The sequence below is a fragment of the Cebus imitator genome, unplaced genomic scaffold, assembly GCF_001604975.1.
Source record: "Cebus imitator isolate Cc_AM_T3 unplaced genomic scaffold, Cebus_imitator-1.0 Scaffold19, whole genome shotgun sequence".
In the NCBI taxonomy this organism is placed as follows: domain Eukaryota; kingdom Metazoa; phylum Chordata; class Mammalia; order Primates; family Cebidae; genus Cebus; species Cebus imitator.
The window spans coordinates 2119303-2126684 of record NW_016107334.1 but is presented as its reverse complement, the minus strand read 5'-3'; the positions used below and the strand labels follow the sequence as shown (position 1 = coordinate 2126684).

General features: G+C 40.3%; 1 pseudogene across 1 annotated transcript; it reads right to left on the bottom strand.

The window, feature by feature from the left end:
• On the bottom strand, positions 1–1404 carry LOC108295653 (annotated as a pseudogene). Its single transcript, XR_001821487.2, has one exon. The product of XR_001821487.2 is annotated as an elongation factor 1-gamma-like (transcript).
• Between the last annotated feature and the right edge of the window lie 5978 nt (positions 1405–7382).

Here is a 7382-nt window from a genome sequence, read left to right as displayed (position 1 = left end):
TTTTTTTTTTTTTCAATGTTCAGTTTCCTTTAATGACCCCCATCTCCCTGAAGGGCAGGTGCAGGCAGCAAGGCGATGGCAAAAGATGTTCACTTGAAGATCTTACCCTGATTAAAGGCTTTGCCCACATGCTGGAGGCCCCCTCCCAGGAGAAGTACTCTCGAACCAGCGTCTGGGCCTCCTCGCTGCCAGGATCCAGTTTCCGCCATGTGTATGACTCCTAGTCCACCTGCCAATCTGGACTCAGCGGAAAGGCAAGCTCCTGGCCTCGGAAGACCCAGACTCCAGAAATGGAGCTGCTATTGTTGGTTCCAAAGAGGATGTCACTGGCGAAGGCATTCTTCCTCAGCTTGTCCAGTCACTGGAACATTACAGTGATGAGATTGCAGCTCATGAAGGTCTGAGTGAGTTCTTCAGGGAAGTGATACTCTGAGTGCCACAGGGACCAGCAGTCCTTATCAAAATGCTCCCTGAAATATGGCAGTGCCACCGAGAGTGTGTCCTCATTGGAGTACTTGCGCTTAAATTCATCCAACACAAAGGTACTCTTGGGCAGGTGAGCAAAGGGGTCTTTGGCCTTGGGCTCAGCAGCCAGCGCCTGCTCACATTCATCCATCTCCTCCTCAGGAGCTGGGGCAGCTGCCTTTTTCTCCTCCTTCTGCTCACCCTGGGGCTTCTGCTTCTCTTCCCGCGAACCCTTCTCTTTCCGTGGTGTGTCCCTTTTAGGTTGGGTCTCTGCAAACTTTTTAGCATCAAACTGGGCCATCTTCTCACGGTTTCACTTCCCCCAAGACAGCCCGGAACTGGGGCTGGTTAATGCAGGTGAGGAACCAGCGGTTGGTATTGGGAAAGGCCTGGCAGAAAGAAGGCTCTAGGACCTGTTTATAAAGCCACAACAAAGCGCAGACAACTATGATGTCAGCCAATGTCACTCGTTCGCCCACCAAAAAAGTCCTCGTCTTCAAGTGAGCATTCAGCAGCCCCAGAATTCGCCTTGCTTCCTCCTTTGCATTCTCAGTGGCCTGTTTGTTGTGGTGCATGATGCCCTAGGTGGGGAACACCCAGGTACTGGCTGGGGGTACTATGTCGCTATCAGCAAAGCCCACCCACTGCACCACCTGGGCTGCTGCCTCTGGAGTACTTCCCCACAGCTCCTCATTGCTCACATAGTAGGCAATGGCATTGCTCTCAAACACACAGAATCCACCGTCACCCTCAAATGCTGGAATCTTGCTGGCAGGAAATTTGCGGAGAAATTCAGGGGTGTGGTTGGTTTGGCCAAAGCGGAAGTGGGGTGGCGCAGGGAGCACGTGGACCTGAGCCCCGCTGTACCGAGCAGCGATGGGGGCCTTGAAGGCCCTCCAGTTTTCAGGATACACGTACAGGGTCCCAGCCATCATGGTGATTCCGCAAAGAAAGGGGGCATGGAAGTCTTCTCAAGTCTTTTCTGTCTTAGAACTTAGGTAGGTTAACTAAGAATGAGATATAGGTTACAGTGGAAAATATTAAATGACATTTCAAGAAAGCATCTTTCATGAGTTTTAAACTGCTTTGGGTGTAAATAGTAACCCTATGATGAAATAGTCTCGTATTTAACATAAGTTCTTTGTTCAGAATGGGTACTGAATTTCGTCCATTGCTTTACCTGCATTGTCTAACTAATAGATCATCTTATGATAATAGATTTTTGTAGGTGCATTAACATTTATTAAAGACCTGGTATATACCAGAACCTCTACTGGAAGCTTTGTGTTAAAAAAAAAAAAAAAAAAAAGCCCCATAAAATTTGCAAGCGCTGAAACTGAGAACCAAGCATAATGCCCCAGGCCACAGAACAGCAAAACGCAAAGCTAGGATTTCATTTTTCTGACTTCTAGATCAGAACTTCGTTTATTCCACTAGCCATGGTTGCATCCCACTCATGAATAGGTAAATTTGGTAGATAGGGTACTTTAAACATTTTTTAGGCAACATTTATCAAACTTGGAGAATTCACATAACCATCAAAAATATTATCTCATTTTTTAACTATTGATGAATATCTTGCAAAGTCAGCCGTGGCCAGGTAGCTATGCCCCTTTGGACAGAGCACATGCTTGCCAGGTCCCAGAAGTTTCAGCCACCTGAAGTCTCGGCCACCTTCAACTCAATGAAGGTCATGGTCAGCGCCATTGGCAGCTGCTCACAGTGGCATTTTTCTTTATAGTAGAGAAGTATTTCTTTGCAAATATTCCCTTATGAAAAATGGGAAAATAAAAAGGTAGACTTGAAGGGATGGTGGCAGAGAGCATATTTCTTTGTGGAAGTGAAGTTTACATCAGTGCATCTAGTATGAAAGTCACCTGCCTGGTCTCCTGATGGAACTGAAAATGCTACAGGATATGAATTGCCTACTTGATCCTTGTAGGGTTCTCTTTCTATGCATAACCAAATTTTCTTTCCATTATAGTATTTTAAAAAAATATTTGTGTTACCAAGACTTGAATTATAAAGGCAATTGATTCAATGGGGATAAAGATGCTTTGTGCTTTAGGGTTTCAGCTTGGCAATAACTGCATTATTTTTTCCTTCAGGAATATCTAAAGTAGAGATATTTTTATAACTATAAAAGAACAGCTATAAAAACCTGACATCACTGAGTAATGCAACTTTGATCAGATGGAACTTCTATGCAGAGGTAATGACCTTTCCTTTTCCATTCCCACTGACACTATTCTTGGCACAAAGACACCCATCCATTCTTCCCGTCTTTATTACTTGATGAGAAAACCTCAAAGCCACTAAACAGAATTGACTTATAGGTATCTATCCCAGTGGCTTTCCCTTAGTTGGAGGTGTTGGTTCCAAATACCAAGTATAACATCACTAATATAGTTCCCAGTAATTCAAATCACTGCTCCAGGGGTATGGACAAGAAGTGTAATGAAAATTTTTCTGTAGAAGTAATACACAGTTTTTAAGTTGCTTTCAAGTTCTCCAATGAGATTACTAAGGAAAAAAGGAGGAAGGGAGGAAGGGAGAGAGGAAAGGGAGGAAGGGAGAAAGGGAAGGAGAAAAAGAAGGAAGGAAGGGAGGGAGAGAGGGAGGGTGGGGAGGGGAGGGGAGGAAGGAGGGAGAAAAAGGAGGACGGAAGGAAGGGAGGGAGGCAGGAGGGGAGGAAGGGGAGGAGGAGGGAGAAAAAGGAGGAAGGAAGGGAGAGAGGGAAGGGAAGGGAGGGGAGGGGAGGGGAGAGGAGGGGAGGAAGGAGAGAGAGAAAAAGGAGGAAGGAAAAGAGGAAGGAAGGAAGGAAGAGGGATAAAAAAGGAAGGAAGGAAGGAAGAAAAGAGAGAACCCTTTGTTCATTTGTGAAGACTGCTTTAAAGTATCACAGATTGGGTGGCTTAAACAACAGCAACAAAATTATTTTCTTATGATTCTGGAGGCTTAAAGTTCAAGATTGAAGTATGTCAGCCAGGTAGGTTCCTTCTGAGAGCTGTGAAGGAAGGATCTACTCCTGGCTTCTCTTCTTGGCTAGTACATGGCTGTCTTCTTTTTGTGTCTTCACATCTCCTTTTCACATTTTCTCTTCTTAAAAAGACATCAGTCATATTAATTAGGGCTCACACTAATGACGTAATTTTTCCTTAATTCCTCTTTAAAGACTCTATTTCCAAACATAGTCACACTCTGAGGTACTGGGTGTTAGAACTTCAACATACAAATTTTTGTGGGGGACATAATTCACCTTCTGAGAGTCCCCTTCTTCTCCCCATCAATTTAAAGAGGCAATCGGGAAGCCTTCAAAGAATAATCAGAAATGAAGCATTTCACTTAAATCCAGCGTGAACCACTCTGAATATTCTGACATTATTTTCTTCCCAGTTTCATTGTTTGTAACGTACAGTACAAACAATGTTTGTTTGTTGGTTTCCTTACATGATTGAAATCATAGTGTATATCCTAATATCACCTTTCACCAATTAATATAAATTGAGCAGTTTGCAGTTATTATAGGTTTAAATTTTCATAGCATCTTCTCCAACTTTAGGAATCAGTAACACGTGCCTTACAAAAAGAGTTTTATCATCGGATCTTATTTTTGCCATCAATTTATTTATGTAACAAGTGGTTTATTTTGTCATTGGATGTCTGAAACAGTTTAAGAATGAGATACTGTTCTTTCCTGAAGGAGAAAACTCCAGCATCTCTGTCATTGTATTTACTTGTTTATTTTTATTGGTTACATGTCTGCTTAGAATCTTTACTTCCTTCATGAATATTTGAATTTATGGATCTGTAATTGGACATATTATTCACTGCTGTTTTCAAATTTAATATCATTTATTAACATAGTATTTGTAATCATTAGGTTGGTGCAAAAGTAATTGCGGTTTTTTTTTTGTCTTAAAATGTAATATGTTGTTTTAATGTCATTTCAATGGCATTAAAAGTAATATATTGCTTTTTTTTAACCCTTCCTCAGTTTTACATGGCTCATTTGTTATTTTTCTCTACTTGCTTATTATTTTATCAACAGTCTACTTTATTAAGGTTTTTAGGGATGTCATTATGATTCCCTTCCCTCCTTTCCTCCCCTCCCTCCCTTCCTTCCTTCCTTCCTTTCCTTCTTTTCCTTCCCTTCCTTTCCTTTCTTTCTTTTGACAGAGTCTTGCTCTGTATTCCAGGTTGGAGAGCAGTGGCCCAATCTCAGCTCACTACAACCTCTAGCTCCTGGGTTCAGGCGATCCTCCCGCCTCAGCCTCCCTAGAACATGGGATTATAGGTGGCCGCCGCCACACCCAGCTAATTTTTGTGTTTTCAATGGAGATGCGGTTTCACCATGTTGGTCAGGCTGGTCTCGAACTCCTGACCTCACGCAATCTACCTGCCTCGGCTTCTCAAAGTGCTGGGATTGCAGGCGTGAGCCACTGCACCCAGCCAATATTTATCATTTCTACTATTCTTGTATCTTTGTCTAAATTTGTTCCTTATCTTTCTTTTAATTTTTCTTAAAATGTTTATTTTTTATTATTTGAAAATTCCAACTGAATTCGTAAGTGTCTAATTTTCCTTAAGAAATGCACCTTAAGTATTATACTGTTAACTACCCATGGTTTTTTTTTATAGTGAACCGTCCTATTTTAATTTATTGCTATTAAATATTCTGTCCTTGTGTCTCTAACTCCTTAAACAACAACTTAAGCAGCAGAGTGGTTTTTCTCAATTTTCATTGAAATTCTTTGGGCTAAGAAAAAAACTGCATTAACTATTATCCATAATGGTAAAATGTTATGAACAATGGCCATATTTTAGATTTTAGTATCCACAAGTAGAAATAATCATAAGTTTTATAAATATCTGCATCAGATAGCTCAGATAGACAAGCTATTACAAATTCACTAACAATGACAGTATTAAAAAAGCAGAGTAAATATCTGGACTACATTGTTAAACCAAGAATTACAAATTATTATATCCATTCTGATTGTAACCTTTTATCAACATTTAGTCACATAAGCAAAAATGAGAAAATATGAAAAACCAAAAATAATTATGGATTATTTTCTTTTGTAAAAGGATTCTTAAATTTTACAGATACATATAATTTTTTATGATCTAATCAAAGGAAAAGAGCCGTGGTTCCTTGAAAATTAACATTTGGTGCTTTTAGAAATCAGAGCATTATTCTTTTGACTGAAACGTGCTTTTGTGAAAGGGCATTTCAAGCATAGTAAGTGTTGTATACGGACTTGCTATAGAAGAAGTGGCTGTGTTCTCCTTTGTCACAGGTTGCCCCAGCCTCCTCCTGTCACTTGGCATCTTTATATCCCTGTGAATTTTCCAAGATCCAGTATGTGAAGCCTCCCTGACCTGTTAACCACAATCATCAACTGCAAAGGCAATTTTCCTCTCTTATCGGCAGTGACAATCCCTAACAATGCTGGTTTTCGCACAGCGAAGTAGAAATTGCCAGTGGGTGGTTTTCAGTCATTTTGACAGCACCTCACAGAGCTGGCCCCTCTTTCTGAAGCACAGCAGGCAAATTGCTCCATGGTCAATCCACACATGAGGACTTGCCATTTTTCAGAATTTCCCTCAAAAGCTCTCCTAATTTATGATAAATCCATGGACTGCTTTTGACCACATTAAGAACATTAAAACAAATGTAATCTGGTTATTGGGTTTCATGTAGATGTCATTTGAATTCAATCATGTTTTATTTTGAGAATCCAGGTTGCATGTAATTATAGCTTTAGGGAATTATAAAGCAGATTTTCCGGATAGGATCTGGGTAGATTCTCATTTCTTATCCCAAGACCAATACCCTTGTTAATGTCAGGCCCGTGAAAAGAATAAAAATTTTATGTGTAAAGAGACAAGATAAACAGAAAATATTTAATTCCACACTACAGTGCAGACATTGGTGATAGTTCAGCCGGGATGTCTGAAGAATAAATATAAACATTTGATTCTAGGCTGATTTATTTTTCTGAAAAACAAATACACCATAAGTGATAAATGGTAAACACAATGTTTTAACTCCAGTAAAATCCCCAAGCCTGTCATTTAGAAATGATTGGGTGTTCTAAATATTTTGGTTTCAAGTGAACTCAGAAAATAATTTGAAAGAAAAATGGTTTTTCAACTTACAAATTTGATGTACAATTTACAAATTTGTTGCCTCATGTAACCCCTGAGTTTTCTCCTTCATGGGTTTCATTGATTTCATACTTAATGTTTATTATTAAAATGGAAACATTTGGCCAGATATAATCTAGAGACTTCGTATTGCTTTTAATGAGAAGCGTAACTTAAATCTATGCTAATAAGGCTTTCAGAAGTGTTTGCAAGGTCTGAATCTTTTTTCTTCCTTTAATTTCCAAAGCACTATACTGAATCCTCACGCCCTTAACCTTAAGGGCTAGCTATTGACTGGAACTGGGAGAACCAGTGAGGGAAGATCTCATCAAAGGGGCTGTTTTCAGGAGCAGACTCTAGTTAGAGCCAAGAGAGAGCTTACACTTGGAGTCAACAATCCAAATGGACTAGTCAATGTGCACAGCCAAGTAAGATTTAGGTTAGCAATGGGGATAATCCAATATTGGGCGAGGGAGGCTAAAGTGTGCCATACTTAAGGGTAAGTAGCTAGAAGGGCTGTGTTCTCTGTCCTTTGGTGGCTTGTGTGGGTATGCTGGAAGTTGTTTAAAGGAGAAGTTGCAGAGAGATCATTTAGGATTGTTGTTGTTTTTTAAAAAAAAAAAAAAAAAGGCTGTGGCTGGGTATGGTGGCTCCTGCCTATAATCTCAGCACTTTGGGAAGCCAAGACAGGAGGATTTCTTGAGCTTAGGACTTTGAGACCAGCCTGGGAAACACAGGGGGATACCTTGTCTCTACAAAAAATA